Here is a 22,763-nt window from a genome sequence, read left to right on the forward strand (position 1 = left end):
TTTAAAATGTTTTAAAATATCTTTTGGCATTTAGGAAGGTTTATAATTTTGTTTTAATGATTACTTTTGAACTAACATTACCTTTGTATGAAATCCATCTCCCTTTCCTCTTTTTGGCTGTTGACTATGACTCTTGTTTCCTACTGTGAGATATAGTGAACCAAGCTGCCTACTGTTCTTTCCTGCCTCTCATCCAGCAAATGCTGATATAGTATCCTTGTAAACACAGTAAATACTTAATAAACAGCCAGTGAGTTTATTGTACTTCTCTGTTTTTGATGCTTGTACCATGTCTATATTATTACAGTACATAGCAATTTTACTCTTAATGACTATTAGTCTTAATTGTATAGAAAAAATATATTCTGTGCTTCTCAAGTTATTTGAAACTCTCAAGTTATTTGAAGCTTCTTCTATGACAGATTCTTCAGGAAGAGATCAAGGAAATGATACTCTCCGAGCACTTGCAAGTTTGTAGTAATTTGTAGCTTTTCTACATGAAGTTCAGTTTACATCTTTGCTCATGCTTTTTTGATTAAGTGACTTAAATATAATATATCATTATGTTCTACCAAGAGATTTATTGCTGAAAGATCTGATGACAATTGAATTTTTTCTTTGGTATTTTTGTCTGGATGTCATTATATATACACATTTATTTTTTGTTTAAGTCCAATAATTTAGGAAAAATATGTCTATTTTGGCCATTATAGATTGTTTTCCCAGTTATGTGATATACCTTTTAAATATTTATTTTTAAATCTTCTTATTATTTCAGAAAAGTTTCCCTCAATTATAGTTTTAGTATTTATTCTGTTGGTTGCTTTGGTTTTCTTCTTCAAAGGACTATTATATTTATATTGGATCTTTATCCATCAATTACTCTTGAACACTTTTAAAAATCTTGTTCTTAGTTTCTGATATCCATAAAACTTTGCTATTTTCCATTCTGTTCCTCTTAAAGCATGTTCTTTTGTGTTCATTTGCTTTTGTTTTCTTAACTTTGAAGATCATTTTTTTCTGTCATTTTTAATTCTTTCCTTAATACTTTTTTGTAAATCTTTTTCTCAGTCATCTTATGTTCTGATTTATGTTGTTCCTTATAGATTCAATAATTGCTTAATGACTTTTAGTTCATTTTGAAACAATAAAATTTTACCTATTTTGTGGGCATATTTTTCTGATATGCTTCCATTATCTGAGGGGTTTATTTCATTCTCTAGTCAGTCATTTTTATGCTGATTTTATGTGGTATGTGGTGTACTCCGGAGAAGGCAATGGCACCCCACTCCGGTACTCTTGCCTGGAAAATCCTATGGACGGCGGAGCCTGGTAGGCTGCAGTCCATGGGGTCGCTGAGAGCCGGACATGACTGAGCGACTTCACTTTCACACTTTCATTCATTGGAGAAGGAAATGGCAACCCACTCCAGTGTTCTTGCCTGGAGAATCCCAGGGACGGCGGGGCCTGGTGGGCTGCCGTCTATGGGGTCGCACAGAGTCGGACACGACTGAAGCGACTTAGCAGCAGCAGCAGCAGCAGCAGTGGTGTACTCTGTAGTGTTAGAAATACAAAGGATCATAAGAGACTACTATCAGCAATTATATGCCAATAAAATGGACAACGTGGAAGAAATGGACAAATTCTTAGAAAAGTACAACTTTCCAAAACTTGACTGTCGTTCATTTTAAAGTGAAGTGACTTTTTTCTGTAGTTTTGGATGAGAAGAGTGAGCTAGGATAGCTACCTCTTTTGTCACTTCAATGAAGAAATAGCCTTAAACGTAGATATTTCTACGCTATCACTCTCCCAGTTTTTTTCTCTTCTCCTTTCCTTGCCCGCATAGCACCTGTTCTGCTCTCTTTGGTTTGTAATCCTAGCAGGTTCTCCTCAGTGCTAAGCTGTATGGTGTGAGGGTTATATTGTCAGTCTTGAGAGCCTGTAGGCCTTAGACTCCCAAACGCTGTAACACCATTAATCATGCTTTGGACATCTTAGACTCATCAACTGATTTGAAACTTTCAAAATCGTCTTCCATTTTCTCTTACTTTTCTGAGCAAGGCCCACTGTGCTTTCCAGTGAATACCTAATAATGGGTTGGGAGTTTCCAGCTCTTGGGATTATTACCGGTCCCTTTGCTTTTCCTCTGATTTCTTTCCCATAGATTTTATCTGAAAAAGTGAAAGTCACTCAGTTGTGTCCAACTCTTTGTGACCCCATGAACTGTAGCCTGCCAGGCTCCTCTGTCCATGGAATTCTGCAGGCCATAACTTGAGTGGGTAGCCTTTCCCTTCTCCAGGGGGTCTTCCCAAACCAGGGATCAAAACCAGGTCTCCCACTAGTTTTTATATAGCCACACCCAATTATATTTTGAATTCATGTGTAGATCTTGTAACCTAGTGTTATTGTAGATGTAGTCCATGGGGTCTTGTCTTTCCTACTATAGTTTCTCTATCTTAATGGGAAGATTATGCAGCTTTCCAGATGTTTCAGAATACTTGAACTGAACATTGAAAACTCATCTAGGTGTGTAGAGGGCTGGGCTGGAAAGAAGGGGGTAGGAAAGAAAGAAAGAAAGATTTCCAAATAAAAAGAGCGTGTGAGAAAGTATGAAGGTGTAAAACACCATGATGCAATAGTGGAGCTATATTCCAGTTTGGTGTGCCTCTAGTAGAAGGTTTACATGAGGTAATGGAAAGAGTGAACCACTGAGACAGATGGAGCTTAATCACAATGAGCCATGTGTGCTAAACCGGGAAATTGGAACTTTAATGCTATAGGGAGCTGTTGAAGGATGTAAAGCAAGGAATTAACATTAAATTACTAATTCAGAAAGGTTTCTCTGGTAGCAGTGTAGAGAATGGTCTTGAAGTAGTCCAGAGAGTAGACAGAACCCTTCCTCCTTCCCTGTATCCCACTAAGTGTGGGAAAGTGAGAAATGATGATGGACTAAACCGAGGCAGTGGCAGATGCTGTTTGCAAGGTTAAATCTACAGGGTATGGTTAATGGTTGAATATGAAGAATGGGGTTGGGTCAGAGATAGGGTAAATCTTAGGTTTCTGGACAATACTGTGAATCCTATGATACTACCCATTGTACTTCTTAACACTCTGGTTCTTGCTGAGTTGTTCTAATACTCCTCAAAATGGTGCTTTCAGAGATATTCTTTTGTCTGATTATATCCTGTGATAGGATTTGGTTATAAAACTTATTTTAGAACTTCTATAAACACAGTCTGTAATCTACACAAATAGTCAAAGAAGACACAGGATTATTCTTCCTTAATGCACATGTGAACTGGCTATCTCTCTGCCAGAATTTGATTATAACATTTATATTTATATTAGCATTCCAGTTGTCTTCTTCAAGATGAAGGAAGAAGAAGATGGATGTAGAAAGAGGCAGAAAGTTGAGATGGGTAGTCTGGACTAGACTGTGACTTCTCAGAAATTAGAGAATGGAAAGAAGGAATTGGGAACTAATAGCTGGAACTTTACTCCTGTTCCTTTCACCCATCTCCAACAGATCCTCTATGCTTGCTACTCAAGTAGCAGGATATCATCCGGGGGCTTGTTACAAATGCAGAGCCTCAGATTCCACCTCAACCTACTGAATCAATATTTGCCTTTTAACAAGATCTTGAGGTAATTTCTCTGAACATTAAAGGCTGAGAATCACTGCTCTAAACCGTGTTCAGTTCAGTTCAGTTCAGTCGCTCAGTTGTGTCCACCTCTTTGTGACCCCATGAATCACAGCATGCCAGGCCTCCCTGTCCATCACCAACCCCCAGAGTTCACCTAAACTCATGTGCATCGAGTTGGTGATGCCATCCAACCATCTCATCCTCTGTCGTCCGCTTCTCCTCCTGCCCCCAATCCCTCCTAGCATCAAGGTCTTTCCCAATGAGTTAACTCTTCACATGAGGTGGCCAAAGTATTGGAGTTTCAGCCTCAGCATCAGTCCTTCCAAATAACACCCAGTACTGGTCTCCTTTAGGATGGACTGATTGGATCTCCTTGCAGTCTAAGGGACTCTCAAGACTCTCAAGAGTCTTCTCCAACACTACAGTTCAAAAGCATCAGTTCTTCGGTGCTCAGCTTTCTTTATAGTCCAACTCTCACATCCATACATGACCACTGGAAAAACCATAGCCTTGACTAGATGGACCTTTGTTGGCAAAGTAATGTCTCTGCTTTTGAATATGCTATCTAGGTTGGTCATAACTTTCCTTCCAAGGAGTAAGCATCTTTTAATTTCATGGCTGCAATTACCATCTGCAGTGATTTTGGAGCCCCCCAAAATAAAGTCTGACACTGTTTCCACTGTTTCCCCATCTATTTGCCATGAAGTGATGGGACCAGATGCCATGATCTTAGTTTTCTGAATGTTGAGCTTTAAGCCAACTTTTTCACTCTCCTCTTTCACTTTCATCAAGAGGCTTTTGAGTTCCTCTTCACTTTCTGCCATAAGAGTGGTGTCATCTGCATATTAGAAGTGAAATTTTGTGATTCTACCCTAACTTTCTTAGAACAACCAGATACTATATTACAGCAAAGCATTCATTTGGTGAATATTCTATAGGAACTTGAGTTAGTGTAAAGAAAGAGTATACATCAGGATTTGTGCTCTCTACAGAGGCAATTGGACTTCCCTGGTGGCTCAGACTGTAAAGCGTCTGCCTACAATGCGGGAGACCTGGGTTTAATCCTTGGGTCAGGCATATCCCCTGGAGAAGGAAATGGCAACCCACTCCAGTACTCTTGCCTGGAAAATCCCATGGATGGAGGATCCTGGTAGGCTACAGTTCATGGGGTTGCAAAGAGTCGGACACGACTGAGCGACTTCACTTTCACTTTCATGGAGGCAGTTAATGTACATTCAAATCTGGCTTCCCAACTAATTAGTTATGTGGCTATGGGAAATATGCTTTATTTTTCTACAGATTGATATCTTCACTTGTCAATGTGAACTGAGTTATCTCTTAAGATTGTCATGAGGCTCACATGAGATGGCTATTTGTGGTATGGTTGGCACAATTCCTAGTGTACAGGAAATGCATCATAAATATTAGCTACCATTGTTGAAACTTAATAGCTTAAAATGTCTTCCATGTATCTTGGATGCATTTATGACTTGTTAGAAGTAAAAATGCAGTGTGCAGGGACCTCATTTCTTCAAAGGAGCAACATTTTTAGAGATTATATAACTATATAAGCAACTGAAAGTAATTCTCAGAGAAAGAATGTCTTTCATATGGTGGTTGTATGTATTTGTGTTAGGACAGTTTCCCCAAAAAAAGAAATGTCAGCATTAGAACTTAAAAATTATTTTATTCAAGGATTTATTTGTTTAATCTCATACAATCTGTCTAGGTAAACTATACAGAAAAATCTCTTTTCTTTAAAAAAAAATCTTGAACTTTAGAAAGTTTGAATCATTCTTCATGTTTCTATCCACTTTTTAAATTTTTTCTTATGTCCTGATGAAATCCTAATGAAATTTCACATTAGATGCTGAATGACCTAGACTTCTATATGTCTTGAGACATTCTGCGTCAATAATTTCAAGAATCAGCAACAATCATACAAAACATTGTATTTAGGCCATAGGCAAACAAACAAAACTAAACCAAACCCTTAGGTTTCATAAGCTTTGGTAACCTATCTGACTTATTCTATAATCACCCACACATTTGAAAAGCCATTTTATTCCCTAGCAATCATTTTAAACTAGAGAGGCACATGCTATGGAGGGTAGAAAGAAGTCAGAGAAATAAACTCCAGACTGTCTTTGTTTCTTATTACAAGCTCAACATTTTTATGTTCTCTCATCAACAAAAAGACTCCCCTTGGCACTTTCTATTTATGTTCACCTGCTACTCAATTAACACCCCATCAGACGGCACCCTTGCAGGGGGTTTATTGTCAGCCCACTGCACCGCAGTCCTTAGCCTTCTATCTCACCTATATCGCACATGGGGTAAAAACAGTCCCCTGCCTGTGCTTGGAAAACATGGCTTTTCATTTAGTGTTTGTATAAGGCTTTCCTTGTGCAAATTACCCTGGGTGTTCATAAAGTTATAACTGTATCTACATGTGTCTGACATTTATTACCTTCATAGGACTGTAAAACACACTTTTCTCTTTTAACTGTGTCTGCTGACATGGTACATAAAATAAACCTTAAATATTACCTATAAATTCATTAGCATTTTGTTTCTGTTATAAAAGTAGATGAAGACTTAGCAACACTGCTTTAGTATAGTTAGAAGCTTTAATTGGATTCTTTGTGAAAGACAATAGGATTTTTCTTAGCCATTTATTTTTCTTTTGGTTATATTTATGTATTTATATTAGCCAAGTAATACATATGTTTTGCATATGTTTAGAAAATTAAGGAAATACAGAAAGGTTTCAAGAGGAAAATGAACATCTCTCCCCCAAATTTATTTCACTAATTTAATAATCCCCAGTATTATTTTCCTTCCCTGGTGGCTCAGACAGTAAAGAATCCGCTTGCAATGTGGGAGACGTGGGTTCAATCTTTGGGTCAGGAAGACCCCCTGGAGGAGGAAATGGCAACCCACTCCAGGATCCTTGCCTGGAAATCCCATGGACAGAGGAGTCTGGCAAGTCACAGAGTCAGACACGACTGAAGTGACTTAGGAGGCACGTATATTCAGTACTATTTTGGTCTTTCTTAAATATATAAATAACTATTAATATTAAAAAATACCTATAAGTTTATAAATATATGTCCATCTATAAATAATTATATGTGTGTGTGTACGCATGCTTAGTCATATCCGACCCTGAGACCCCATGGAATGTAGCCCGCCAAGGCTCCATATAGCCAGTACTTTATAGAATGTACTTTTCTTACAAAATTTGGCAATGAGCTTATATTTTATATTTGATTTTGTATCTAATCCTTGTTCTTAATATTGTGTAACTACCATATCCTCTGTAGTTATACTCTTCTTACACTTGGATGTTAATAATGTATAAGTCATTCTTGAGAATGTGCCATAATATTTTTCACCATTTATGAATTTAAAAGTTTTGCTGATTATATCTTTGATAGAAATTCCTAGGAGTTGAAGCTCTATCAAAAACTTAAAAATCCTTTTCCAGAAAGGCTGTGAAATTTTACATGTCCATATCATACCCTGATCAGCTTTGAGGATTTCTTTTTTTAATCATGATCAATTTGATAGTTGATTATTGCTCTTTCATGAGCCACTTCTTTAGTTAGCGGTTAGGTTGAAAATATTAAAACATTGCTGTATTGTATTATTTTCATGATCTTTATAGAACATATTAGTAAAATTCTTGAGCTCTAAATATGGATGAATTTTAGTTCAAATCCAGACTTGCAAGGGCAAAGCTAAAGTTCATGTCTAAAACTCAGTTTTCTCAAATGCAAATGGTGATAATATTAGCCTTTATTTTATAGTGTTAATGTGAGAACTAAGAAGAAAAGCATTAATATACATAGCTTGGTGCCTGACATAGTAAGTGCCCAATACATAATGTGCTGTTGGATTCTTATGTGAATTGGCTTTTTATTACCTGAATTTACTTTTTCACATTGGTAGTTAATATAAATAAACTCTTCAAAATCAGAAGGAAAATATTAAGCCTTTTCTATCATTGACTTTAGTGTAATTGATTTTGCCATGCTTGGACATAAAATTAGATTATAATTTTTATTTAGATCTTTACCTTCAGCACAGGCTTTCCAGGTGGCACAGTGGTAAAGAATTCTCCTGCCAATGCAGGAGGTGCAAGAGACACAGGTTCGAACTCTAGGATGAGAAGATTCCCTGTAGTAAGAAATGGCAACCCACCCCAGTATTCTTATCTGGAAAATTGCATGGACAGAGGAGCCTGGCAGGCTATGGGGTCACAAAATAGTTGGGCATGACCTAACAACTAAACAACAACCTGAATTTCTGCTTCTGCTAGCAATTCTTATCTATAAGCTTCTTTAGAGAACCTTCTTGGTCACTTGTAGTTGCTTTTCTTGCGAAATGGGCAGTGTCCAAGGGCTACCAATGTGGTGATATAAAAGCCTAAATCTTTTGCCTCAAGTTGAGACAAAGTCTGGTGCAATTTTTCTCTGAGTGTGCCGTGAACTAAACAGAATGAGGCTAGACATCATTTGAACTCATATTCTTCTTTAATGTCTTCCTCTTTTCTTTTCTGCTTCCCAACTCCTTTTTAAGTTTGCCCTGAGAGCACCCCCTTGACAAATCACTTACAGGCAAATAATTGTCTCAGGTTCTTCTGTAGAATCACATGATCTTTTATTTTTCTATAATTTGTTCCTAGTGAATTTCTTAGTTCCATCTTCCAGGTCACTAAGTTCTATTTGGTAATGTTGCCTATCTATGATATTTGTAATTTTGCTTATTAAAATTTTAATTTAAAAAAATCTCTGAAATATTTATGAGTGAAATGGGCATCATATGTGGAACTTCTTTCAAGTAAATTGGGGTAGAGGGAAAAGTGGGAGTTTAGTTGAAATACAATGAACCATGAGTTGATAGTTGTTGAAGGTAGGTGAGAGGAACATGGACATTAAGTGTGTGTGTGTGTGTGTATATATATATATATTTATTTATTTATATTGCTTCTTTGAATATATTGAGTATATTTCATAATAAAAACTTGTTTTGAAATGACCTGTTGGTTGCTTGTCATTTTTCACGGATATAGTCCTAAATTTCTCTGAGATCATTAAAGACAGTTATGGACTGCCCCATTGGTGCTAGTGGTAAAGAACCTGCCTGCCAATGCAGGAGACATAAGAGACACGCGTTCAGTCTGTGAGTTGGGAAGATTGCCTGGAAGAGGACATCGCAACCCACTCCAGTATTCTTGCCTGGAGAATCCCATGGACAGAGGAGCCTGGCGGGCTACAGTCCATAGATTTACAAAGAATTGGACATGACTGAAGCGACTTAGCATACACACATGTCCAATTTACGTCGTTTGCCCAATTTGCTTCATGTGTTTTATGGTACTTTTGGGTTTTATTGGTGGCATATTTTTCTTCATGGTGTTAGTTTTTCTCAGATAATTAGGAATCTCAAATGTTGTGGTTTTTAAAATTTTTGATCATCTTTGAATGTGAGAATCCCTGTTGATTTGCTTGTTAGCTGATAGCAACCTACCTCAGATGAGTGGGAGGGTAGATTGCACTGCCACATGCAATTGTCCAAGAGTTTGGGACAGTTAAAGGCATTTCCCATCTTTTCCGGGAGAAACTACTTTCTTGGGTCATCGCTTTGCCTCTTTGGCTCCAGTTTCTCCACTCTTTGCTGTGTTCTGCTTATAAAAGCACAGATACAGGATATTGTTAGGAGGTAGTTTGTGTGAGGATGGGTCTTAGTTTGTATATTTCTCCAAATGCAGCTTTCTTCTTGAAAGTTGCAGGGTACCTTGTACCCACTCAGTGTTGCTTTTGAAACTTCTTCCTTCCAAGCAACCCTTACTCCATAATGATCTATTTCCATATTTCTAGAGCTATAATTTTCTTTGGTTTTAATTTCTCTTAAATATAATACTGTCCCCTTTCCATATTCCAAAGATTCCCTTCCTGCACTGTTTAAATCAATTATTTGAAAAAAAATTTTTGAGTTTGTTATTTTATGGCATTTGTGACAGAAGGAAAAGGAGTCATATGATCAAAGCTCACCATCTTGATCCAAATACTTTTTTATATCCATTGTGGCTTATATTTCTGTTGTTGCAACTCATTTCCTTGGCATCTAATTTATTATTTTTACATCTCACTTTTTTTTTTTTTTTTGGTCTTAGTTTTTTATCGTTTCATGACCTTTTTTTTCTGTGTTGAACTTTTGAGTGCTATTGAAGGTTCTAGATGCCTATTTTCAAATTTGTTCTAGTTCTTATACTAGATTCTTTTCAGAGGAGAACTTAACTCTGGGTTTTATAGTGACAAGTTCCTTTCCCATGATTGTGTTTTTCACAGGCTCCACTCCATGTTCTTGGTTTTCTTTTATGTTTCTTATCCACGATAAGCTAATCCCCATTGTTGGTAAACACCCAAGGTATTGGGCTGTTCCTTGGCTTTACTCACGGTTCATGTGGGAGCAGGTAGAATTGCCTTTTCAGCAGGCGAGCAGGTTGACTCAGGAGGTCAGAGCACAGGCACAGTTCCCTGCATCCAGCGTCAGGTCGTTGCATCTCTGATGTGGCTCCTTGCGTGGATGCGGGAAGACACTCCTTGATTCCCATTTCAGTTTCTCTAATACTCACCATTCCAGGTCCTCTCCACTCCTGTAATCTAGATCTAAAAGCTTTTTTGGTTGAGGCTAAACTTCACAGAAGCATTGTTCTACACCAGTCCTTTTCTACCTATGAACTTCTGGTCTAAATTAAAGTAGAGATTGATTTGTTCAGTTACTTAATAGTTATGACCTGCTTTCTCCATACTTCTCTCAGAGAACTGGTCTGGGAGTGGGAAGATGAAGATCTACCTTGTCTATTACCAAAGCAACATAGATGAGTAAAGAAAGAGGCCCAGAAATTCTGAAAGTTACAAATTACCTAAGCCAGAAGGTGGTGATGAAGGAAACTTTTCTATATTTTCTTTTTTCACTTTGAATAGGCTTTCCTTATTTGTCAGTCCTATCTCTAGGGTAAGTTTCTTCTATATGCTAACAATAACTCTGTTGGGGTTTGATTTGGGTGTTAGTATGAAGTTTATTGTTTTGTTTTGTTTTCATAAACATTCTGGTGGGAAGTTGTTTGAACGTCTGCCTCAAGGACTACTAGCAACTGCAGAAGTACAATTTAACTTTTCATTTCTGTTACGCATTATTTCTTGCTTTGCAATAAAGCTCATATGTTAAGTATAATTTCGATGAAGCTTATCAATCTAGATTTTAAATATATTTGATTCACCAATTTCATAGATGATGGGAGAAAATCATTTTCAAAACAATCCCAATTATTTGACAAAATTTTGATAGACACTGATAATTCAATGTCATGCTGTCCAATAAAATATTGGACAGAATATTGCCCAATATTTTAATAAAATATTGAACAGAGTTACCAGAAGTAACTCTCTTAGGTGCCTTCACTTCTTTTTCTTCCTTAACAAAACTCATTTGAAAAGGTATGTGTTTGTGGCAGGGCTTCCCTGATGGCTCAGTGGTAAAGAATCTGTGAACCAATACAGGAGAGGCAGGTTTGATCCCTGGGTCAGGAAGATCCCCTGGAGTAACAAATGGCAACCCATTCCATTATCCTTATCTGGAAAATCCCATGGACAGAGGATCCTAGTAGGCTACAGACTATGGGGCTGCAAAGAGTTGAACATGACTTAACAACTAAACAATGTTTATGGCAATTCCACATATTATGTCACTTAAGGTAGCATTTTCCTCTGTGCTTTATAAAATTAAGAAGTGCAATATCATGGAGAGGAGAACCACCTCTTTCCACATATATATAATGCATCTATACTATTACTACTACTCTGAATTCTCTATACAAATCTTTTCAGGAAATATGATTAATGCCCCTAATTCTGAAATAAATACATGAAGATACAAAGAGGAACAAATAATAACATTTTAATAAGGACTGAACCATCAATCTGTCCCCTCACCATTCTTTTACAAAGTAGGACTTTATTTTTCTTTAAAACCACCAAATACTTCACACGTTGAATTTTATAAAGAGAACTTCTTATTTTGAAGCATTTCAAACTTTTCCTAAACATTTTGAAAGGTTCAGGAGATGTTTCTATGATATAATTAGTACTTTTTATATTTGATACAGCCTGGACATAATTTCTTCATTAGATTCATTGAGATATTGTCACAACAATTTTTCAAATGATTCAGAAACATGCTTTTTAAAAAGTATATCTTATATAAGTATGCACTGAAACTATTAAACATTTACCACCTTGGAAACTTTAATTTTGATTTTGATCTGTTAATTATTGTTTTAATTGAATAGTGGAAAAACTATGACAGGGTGTATCTGATACAGTCTGTATTCCTTACCGTCCACTGTGTGTCTATGATCTTAATCTCACTATTAATTGCTAGGCTGCCTTACTGCTGTGCTTCAAATCACTTCTGAACATTATGCTAAAATGATGATAAAGATTGTTTGTTTTTATCCTAAGTGACTTGGGGTGCTGGCTAATCAAAACTTGAATCTCTGTAAATACATGCTGACTTCTCAGTGAATTTCTAGGCTATCAGGCTCTCAGGAATGTAAAACCATAGGTTCCTATCATCTTCAAAGGCTCCCTAGAACAACCATGAACGCTTGATAAGAATATATATAAGCCTTCATAAAAAGATGATACTTATGGCACAGAGCTGGACTATAGATTTTTAGACCACTAGCATATATTTCCCCTTTGAAATTATTGAAGTGAATTATTAAAAAAAAAGACCTTCACACTATATATCTGTATTTTTAGTGGAATGAATCTAGATTATATTACCTCAGAGAATTCTCGCTGAGTCAGATGGTTTTCCCCTTTTCATAATATTTTAAAATAATACATTTATTTTTTATAATTATGAAAGAATTACATGTTTATTATAAGAAATATAAAAAGGGAGATGAATAAAATGAAAAAAATAGAGAAAAATCTTATTAACAATGGAGAAAATGCCTTTCAACAGTGACAGACTTTATTTTCTTGGGCTCCAAAATCATTGCAGATGGTGACTGCTGCCATGAAATTAAAAGATGCTTGCTCCTTGGAAAAAAAGCTATGGCCAACCTAGACAGCATATTAAAAAGCAGAGATATTACTTTGCCAACAAAGGTCTGGTTTTTCCAGTAGTCATATATGGATGTGAGAGTAGGACCGTAAAGAAAGCTGAGTGCCAAAGAATTGATGCTTTTGAACTGTGGTGTTGGAGAAGACTCTTGAGAGTCCCTTGGACTGCAAGAACATCCAATCAGTCAATCCTAAAGGAAATCAACACTGAATATTCATTGGAAGGGCTGATGCTAAAGCTGAAACTCCAATACTTTGGCCACCTGATGGGAAGAACTGACTCATTGGAAAGACCCTGATGCCAGGAAAGATTGAAGGGGATGACAGAGGATGAGACGGTTGGATGGCATCACCAACTCGATGGACATGAGTCTGACCAAGCTCTGGGAGTTGGTGATGGACAGGGAAGCCTGGTGTGCTGCAGTCCATGGGGTTGCAAAGAATCGGACATGACTGAGTAACTGAACCTAACTGAACTGAATTACACATGTAATAGCTGAACCTCCTCTCTGTGTCTAATTAAATTACTAAAAGTTAGGTTAAAGTCCATTTGAATCACCATATTGAATTCTGGTCCCTATGCAGTATTTCTATTTTATACACACACACACACAAAATATTGTTTTGGAAGATATTAAATTTATAGATTGAATTGGAGAAAAACTGACCTGTTTGCAATTTGGAATATTCACCTCAATGGAAATGGTAGTTTTCCTTAACCAGTCTTCTTTTATGTTCTTCAGTAAAATATGTATAGTTTTCTCTGTAAAAGTTTTACATATTATTCCCAATTTCTTTATAATATTTTTTATAACCTTCTGAATAGAATTTGTTTTATATACTCAAACTGATTATTGTTGGTTGGGAAGAAGGATGTGAAAATTGTCTTAGGCAGGTCAGGCTGCTATAACAAAAATACTGTTGGCTTCAACAACAAACATTTATTTCTCACAGTTCTGGAGACCGAGAAGGCCAAGTTCAAGGCAAGGGCAGAATCAGTATCTGATAAGGACCTGATTCCTGAGTTCATAGACAGCAGCTGTCTTCTCGTTGTGTCCTTGCATGGCAGAAAAAGCAATAGAGCATTCTGGAGTATGTTTCATAAGGTCATTAATTCCATTTATAAGGGCTCCACCCCCTTGACCTAATCACCACTCAAAGGCCCCAGCTCTTACAAGCATCGCTTTGAGGTTAGGATTTCAATATCTGAAATGCTGAGAGAACACAAATAGTCTATAACAGAAGCCTTTCATCACAAAGATGACATTAAGATCAGAAGTATACATTTCTTTTCTAGAAATAGAAATCAACTTCTAGCTTAATTTCAAAGGCTAAGATAACATCTCAAAAACAAATCCATTTCTATTTGTGTCTGCCTGCAGTAGAAGATACAAATTTTCCAACTTTTAATAACCTTTGTAGTAACTCCTATTTCATACAAAAAAACTATGTGGTTTGAAAGTGAAAGTGAAGTGGCTCAGTCGTGTCCAACTCTTTGTGCCTGCATGTGCTGTAGCCTACCAGGATCGTCCATCCATGGGATTTTCCAGGCAAGAATACTGGAGTGAGTTGCCATTTCCTTCTCCAGGGTATCTTCCTGACCCAGGGATCGAACCCCTGTCTCCGGCATTGTAGGCAGATGCTTTAAGGTCTGAGCCACCAGGAAAGTCCTATTATGTGGTTTAGTTCTTTAAAAACTATAATATACTTGCAGACAAATGTGCTATTGTGAAAATTAGTGATTCAAAAAGGGTATTAGCTAATGGTAATGACTCAACAGTGAGTTAACTAAGTTTTTGAAAGATAATTTTTTTCTTAAAAAAATGTCATAATCTCACTTTGCTATTATGGTTTTGAGAGTCATGTTGTGTTTTTTTTTTTTCTTTCTACTGTCACAGACATTTTATAATATGGTTTTCTCTACTACCACCACCACCATCATAAAATGTTTTGCTTTAGTTTAGCTAACTTTTTCTTTCACAGTGGCATATTGGCAAGCCAGTTGATTTTATATATTAACCTTTTATCCAGTCACCTTGTTCAAAATTAGTCTTAGCAATTCACAAGTGATTATTTTTAGTTTTCTAGGTAGGTAATTATACATTCTACACATAATAACAATCTTATCTCTTTCTTTCCAGTATTTTTATCTGATTTCCTTTTCTTATTGAATGTTTAGAAAAGAACATCTAGTTTTGTATACATAGGAACACAGCAAGAGAGTAATGATTATGGCATCCTTATCACATCCTTGACTTTAACTGGAAGGCTTGTAGTGTTTTAGCATTGAATATAGTGATTGCCATGGGTTTTTGTTCATACCTTTTAAATCAAGAACATCCCTTTGGATTTCTAGTTTGCAAAGAGTCATTCTTACAATTATAATGTTACCATTTACCAAATTATTTTCAGTATAAACTAGGATGTTACATAGTTTTATTACATAACTATTATATAATTTACATTTTTAGATTTTCCTTTGTTGCATTTCACAAATCTTGATCATGATATGTTTATTGAGTGAACTGCAGGATTCATCTTGGATGTGATGTAGAATTTAGGTCATATTTTGTGTATGTTCACATTGTTTTCAAAAGTGCATGTTAAATATTTTACTCTCTTGCCAGTCATGCTGAATATGTCAACACAGCTGGCTCACTCCTCGGCTTCTACCTATAGGTTTTTAATAAACATATTTGAGCTTATATTTGCCTATAATAATTTAGTCATTATATCCTTTCTCCACCTGTGTAAGTCAAGAACAGTAGCATACCTTTTCACTCACCTGTCCCCTCACTTCCCACTTCTCATGTTGATAGCATATAAAATTTTATTTCCAGGTTGTTATTAATAAATCTTTTAAAAACCCAGTTATTTAGGCCTAGTGAATTTTTAAAAGTTTGTTAATTGTTGCTGTTTCCTCTTGAACTCATTCTCCTGTTCCAATTACATACATTCATAGTACTTACAAATATTTGTTAGTCTGTAATTGGTGAATGTTTTGTTTCATTCTCATATTCCAATGTCTTTTGTCTGACATAGATCCAGAATTATGCCTTTTTCAGTTTTTTACATTTTTTCCACATTAAAAAAAATTTATCCAATATTATTGATGGGAAGACTATTCCCAGATATAAGACTGATTTGTGACAATCAACAAAAAATCAATTATCACAAGCAACCAGAAAATTTAACAGATACAAAATTCCATTTAAAATATTAAGAAAAGGTAAAGTGTATGCTATATTTAAACAAAGCAGCCCTTAGATTTCTGTGGGGAATGAATAAAACTGTATTAAAGGATGCAAAAATTGTAGAAAATACAAAGAGTCCATACTCTTAGATGGAACAACTTGACAGATAAAATTATTAACATACCAATAATTTATAAATTCATTGGAAGCTTCATCAAAGATTTACCTGAAATCCTTACAGATGCATTCTATGAGTATGACACTTGCTTAAAACAAAGAAACCAAAGGACTCAGATATGTGTGTGAGTATGGATGTGTGTATATATATATATATAAAGTTTGGTGAGCGCACACACGTGCATGTTATTATATATTCAAGAGTAAGCTTAAGTTTAGCTCTCAGCCTCTGTGGCTTTTTAATATACAATCTTTGCCAATTTTTCATTATGCTAACTATATAAGAAAGAATTATGGATATTTTTCTTCTAGTTTTTGGAATTGTTTATATGATATGAGAACCATTTTTTCTTTGAAAGCTTAATCTATAAATATATCAAGTATGAAGATGTATTTGAATATAATGTCTTGACAACTTATAAAAGTTTCTTAGGAAAGTATTATCTACTTTTTCTATGAATTGATTTTGGTATTTTAAATTTTCCTAGAAAATTTACCATGTCATTGGATTTTTCAAAAGTTTTGCTTGAGAGTTCTTTAATGATTTAAAATAATTTCTGATTTTTCTATTTTCTCTTTGTATTTGTATAGATTTGACATAATTTTTAATTTTACATTTTTTGAAAGAAAATGTTTATTTTATATGGAATTCTCTTTTATTGTTGTCTACTTTTTAAAGTTATTCTTGTTATCATTAAATTTTCAATTCTTTATTTTCTTTTTCTTTTTATATTAAAAACACTGATACATATAGTAAGTATATGTTTTTCTAAATTACCTAATTTATAGATACTGTTTTTAATTTTTATTAACTTTTACATAGCCCATCATCTAAGTTGTGGTTATCTTTTTAAACCCACAACTCAAAAGATTTTTTTCTTTTTTTCAGTATTCATGTAGTTTAAGCTTTTTATCCTTTGGTCCTTGGAAATATGGGAAAATATATGCTATTAGTAGTCCCTAAGATATTAAAAACATTTTTCTGGTAATTAAATGAAAAATGAGGCAATTTTTAGTGATTCTAAGAAAATAATTTTAGATACTTGCCCTTTGTTTAGTTGCTTTCCCCTCCTCCTCCTTACACTGAAGTTTATAGTTGACTACAAAATAATTCTAGATTTAAAAATCTTTGTTATTATTTACTTGAGCGTATATATTATCTCTTTCAATATTTATTATATTTGCATTAAATTTTGTTGTTGTTCATTCGCTCAGTTGTGTCTGACTCTTTGCGACCCCATGGACTGCAGCACGCCAGGCCTCCCTGTCCTTCACCATCTCCCAGAGTTTGCTCCAACTCATGTCCATTGAGTCGGTGATTCAGTGTCAATGATGCCAGTGACTCAGTGACACCGAATCACTGGCTGTATTAAGTTTGATAGACGTATTACAAGAAATTTTCAAACAACATGTGTGCTACCAATATTCTTTTATTATTACCAATGTCCCTTTATAATATTGTACGATGGCTCACGTTTTTAAGTGTGTTAGATTCATCTCTCCATCAGCTGGAGAATTGCTATTCAGTAATTTTTAAAGAATATAATGCAGGTGATAGTTTTTCAGCTCTGCATTCCTGACAATGTCTATTTTTCTTATGCTTGGCAATGTATTTTTGTTGCATCTTGGCTCACTATCATATTTTCCCTCAAAACTCTATAGCTTTGATTCCACTTATCCCAGAGAGTTAACAGAAAAAAAAAAAAAAACTGTGGACAACTTGATTTTCCTTTTCCTTTCAGAGATAGTGTGTTTTTTGCTTGTTTTCTGCCTGAATAGATGCATGAATTTTCCCTCATCATTGTAATGGCAAGAGTTATCCAAACATACAGATCTTTTCGATCTGTTTTGCCTAATGTGTTTACAGGGCGGGAGGAAAGGCTATTCCCTTGTCTCACCATGCTGTCAGAGGTCTTGGGTAGTACTCTCGGTCCCCTTGAAGTAGTCCTCATCCCATTCTCTAACCAGTTCCTTGGGAGAAGTTACTTTTCTGATTTGTGAATTTGTACATGATGATCAGCCTCATCTGAACATTTCTGTCTCTTCCTCTCTTTTTTTAGACGCAGCCTGCTGTGTGGAGGATCTATGGCTGGTGTTTCTGGGCGTGTACTTTCTGGGGTAAGTGCCAGTTTCTATGTTGGAAGTTTGTAGTCACATGGCTGTGCTAGTGACTATGTGGGCATAGCTGGCAGATTCACAAATGATCTAAGAACACTACTGTAGCCTGTGATTTAAGACAGGTTCTTGAATCAGCTTTATTGAGCAACTGATACTTTTATTTCTCATTACCTGATTCTTCTGTCTCCTTTGTGATGGTCTGGGCCTCCTACCACTCACAGTTTTAACTGTTGATATATTTCTACCTTTAACCCCAGGTCTTTCTTCAGGTCAGAACATTTTTCTTCTCCTTCCTCCTCCTTCCTTATATTCAGCTCTTTTTGTTCTTTATTTATCTTTAAATTTGGAAATTCCTATGTGTTATTTTGTTTTGTCTGAGTGTGGATCCTTGTGTATTTTATCACCTTCTATATCCCTTATCTAGCAGAGGGTAACCACATGAACAACCAACCCAAAAAATAATGGGGCAATGCTCCAGGCTCAATTTTATGGTGTTTTTAGTACGAAGGTAAATCTCCCCACTGTCTGTACCCAATACTGTTACTGAATTTCTGAAACTGTGAAGTAAAACTATAGCTATTAACTTTCTCCTATCCCTTCATCTGGACCTGAATGGTAGAATCACATTTTCTCAGAAAAAATCCATTCAGTCTTTAAACATTAACAAGCCTAGACCTCCCTCAGTAAGGATAGCAAAATAAAAAACAAAGCAAAGAATATCTCTTAGCATAGGAAAACATGTTGATACTCTGAGTAGATCAATATGAAGGAATAAAATATGTACCAACATTTAAACAGAGCAATTGCAAATTGATGGGAAGAGTGGCAAAGAATTTGGAGGTTCTGTTTTAAACTCACTATACCTACTCTCAGCAGGAGCCAGCCATGCAATGCTTTCATTCTTGGATGTGCACAGCAGGAGAAAAGCCTTGCCATGTGATCACTGCTCTGTTGGTGGTTGGTGGTCTCTAGTCTATAAAGCTGCCAGTTGTCTTCACCCAATCAAATTAGAATGTTCTCTGGATTCCTGTTGGGATTCCACCTGCGAACTTTTCAGATGTTCCACAGTGGTTAAAGAATGAGCTGGACCCTCTTTATTCCAATAATGTCTGCAGCTAGCAGACAATTTAAGAACTTTGATGTGTGAGGTGCTCATGGACAGTTTCTAGTGCTGATATGGGCATCATTTTTATGCATGGGTAGTTACTTCAATGACAATTTGGAAAGCAAAGTGAGCACATAATCACTTGTAAGGTACTATCGTGTTTGTAAATCTGTTCACTTAAATGGGTTACAGAGTCCTTTGACTCTGTTTCCCTATTTGTAAAGTGGGGATAATCTTAATGACTTCCTAGGGCATTAAAATAAATTCCATCTGTAGATTTGAAAAAAAATTGGGAAGTGAATGTTGAATACAATAAAAATCATTATTGAGCATTTGGGTAGTTGTGAACATCCTACCAAAAAGATAATGAGTTGAGGATTGAAATCTTGTATTTCTTTCTGTGAATACAATATTTATTTTCTACATTAAAGACAGCCACTGGATATAAAAATTTTGTTTAGTGGTATGCTCAAAGGTAATCAGAACAGGAAGTAGTTATGTATTTTTGTAGCAGATCATGTGGGAAATCAGAATAGGAACAAATAAAGTGTGTGGTTTCCTTTTATTGTACATCTGTTCCTTCATATCTATTTAATTTGAAAAAATGGCTTCTTCAATAAAACAACCTTATGATGAGTTTACTATATTTCTATGATGTTATGATACAAATATTTCTTTACTGCTAGAGTTTTAGTAAGCACAGGTATAAAACAGTGTTTCAGAGTCACTATTTGGTTTTTATTGTCTTTAAATCTCTTGAAATATAAATGGAATTAATCAGAACCTAGGGAAACTCAAGACAATATTTTGGTGGCTTATTAATTTTAATTTTGCTTCTGGCACTCATTTAGAAAAATTAACCTTTCATTAAAGTAACTCCTATTCAACTCTTAAACTTTTAAACTTTCAACTCAAACTCTTAAACAGAGAGATTGTGTTATATAGATTATTTTTGCAGGGTTTGGATCATTTGTTTGGGTTTGAGTCCTACATCATCATTATATAGCCATTTAAACCTTGGTTTCCTAAATAGAATGGAGGTTACCTACATTACCTGAATTGGTAATTTTATATATATATATATAATTTACATATATATATGACATGAAAAATTGATAAGTTTGAAATGAGTTCAATAATATAATAAAGTATAGCAATAGCATACCTAACAGTCATTTATGTGTTCTAGGATTGGTGTGGAGGCATAATCTGATTTTGATTGCAGAGAGCTAAATGGTTCCTATGTTGTGGCATTAATGTTTTCTCTTTATCATCTGTGGAATACCTCTGCATGTCAGAGAATTTTAAGCACCAAGGAAATCTATAGGACAAAATTAACAATAAATTATACTCTTTAGTTTGCTGTTTAATACCACACTGAACTAGGTATGAAGACAATAGGTAAAAAATATCAACTTAGCAAGTATACTGAGAGGTTTAATCAGTGCTGTTGAAGAAGGCTAGGGATAACAAATAATCTCATTATAAGGCATGCGATTAACGTGGAATTCTCAATTTGGAACTTGTAACTCTTAATAGATAGATAATGGGCATGAGAATTCCTAAATTTAAATAATGAATAAGCATTTGCTCCTATATCTGATGTTGATGTACAATTAGTTAATAGTTTTGTTCATAAAAATAATGAAATACTTGCTGATAATATGGCTATATGTGTGTATATATATATATATGTGTATATATATATATATATATATATATATTTACATATGCAGAGACATTGATTCCTTCAGGGAAGTAACATGTGGAATAAAATAAATAAAATAACACAAATTGCAATTACTTAGATGTCTTACAAATCTTGCTAGGGTAAACCTTAGAGTGCTTTATTTAGGTGATGCATTTCAAATGCCACTGCAGCTTTAATTACATCGGTCTGAAGACCCTTAATTAAACTCACAGGAAAAATAATTATTTGCATTAGCCATAATACCTGGTGCTATCAAGGACTTGGCATGTCAATCAATAGAACATGATTGCTGATTATCTAAAGGTGATCATAAATCACTTAATATTGACAGTTATGCTCAATCCCAGTTTGAAGACCATGTGTTTATTATAGACTCAAAATTCAGAATGCTGTTCAGGCATAGCTTCGGTATACACAATGGCAATTCTACTGAAATCCACAAAATATTTTTCTGCAGTTAAAGATTATATTCTTCTAGAGAGGGTCTAATGAGTTGTATCCATCAAAACCTCTATGGGAAATCAGAGCATTTACAATTTGCTTATTCTTTCTGAAGTACCACCCACTCCATGTCATTTTCCCATACCCTGAATGGTATAGGGTCAGGCCTTATACATTCTTCTACATCTGTTATACCTTTCTCAGGGAGGTCAGCCCATAGCAGATGTTCAAAGGCTATTGTGGAATAGAAAAGTAAATGAATGCATAAATGACTGTGCACATTGGCAGGTACAAGCTGTCTAAACTTATAATTTAAATTTTAAAACCCATAGCTTTGAGTTCAAAGTCAGTGAATTAACAAAATCAACCTAATGAACTATGTTGGTTGTTTCATAAATAATGAAAAAAATGTGTATACTTAGATTTTTAATTCTCTCAACCCACTGACACAAAAAATTGTGAATTGAGCTGTTTTCTAGATATAAGTTTTAATATGAAGATAAGAAAGTTAATGATGTTAAGTTAGCAAAGTATTTCATGCAATTATGGAGTCTACACCTTTCCTTCAAATAGTCTACTCCTTGCTTTCAAAATTCAAATAAATGGATTCCGGTTCTTGTAATTTTTCCTGTAGTCATTTGAAAATGTTTTCAATTGTAAGGAAGATCAAGATTTTATTGTTTCCCAAATGTTATAAATTAAGTGAAGCTCCATAATTTAGTTCTGGATAAGGACATTTTCTTTGTTAAGCAAGTGTACATTTTCTTGCACCATTTATTTATAGTAGTGGCAGGCTTACAGAGCTGGGTTTTTACCTTGAATGTAGTAGGGATTCCTCCTCTGCTATGTCATAAGTGAGTAATGTAGTAGAAAGGACCTGGCCCTTGAATCAGATGTAGCAGGTTTAAACTCCACCCTACTGTATACTGGAAATTTAGCAAATGTCTTTATTTCTCTGAACCTCAGATATCTTTTCTATGTAATGGTGTAATAATACCTGAGTCTTGGGAGTATTGTCTTTTACGATTGTTGTGAGAATTGATGCAACAATTGTGCAGAGTATCATGCAGGTATGAAATACTTATTAAGTGTTAGATATTAGTATCTTACTTAATGCTTACTCAAAGAAATGCTTAGTGCTTACTCAATGAGAAAACTTAAAGCCAGAGAGTTGAGTGACTTTAAAAGATTCAAATAGTGTGAGTCTAATACATGAAATTGACTTGTCTT

The 22,763-nt window shown here is 35.1% G+C and overlaps 1 long non-coding RNA gene across 4 annotated transcripts in view; it reads left to right on the top strand.

Moving 5' to 3' along the window:
• The window catches only part of LOC147364790 (uncharacterized), a 438,829-nt gene that overhangs the window by 363,780 nt on the left and 52,286 nt on the right, over positions 1-22,763 (top strand). For all 4 annotated transcript variants that reach the window (XR_015133714.1, XR_015133718.1, XR_015133717.1 and 1 more), the window contains one exon: positions 18,219-18,276. This is a non-coding gene — a long non-coding RNA (uncharacterized LOC147364790). The remainder of the gene's footprint in view (positions 1-18,218; positions 18,277-22,763) is intronic.

The sequence above is a fragment of the Bos grunniens genome, chromosome 10 (assembly GCF_055505025.1).
Source record: "Bos grunniens cultivar Pamir isolate PY7600 chromosome 10, Bosgru_T2T1.0, whole genome shotgun sequence".
Classification (NCBI taxonomy): domain Eukaryota; kingdom Metazoa; phylum Chordata; class Mammalia; order Artiodactyla; family Bovidae; genus Bos; species Bos grunniens.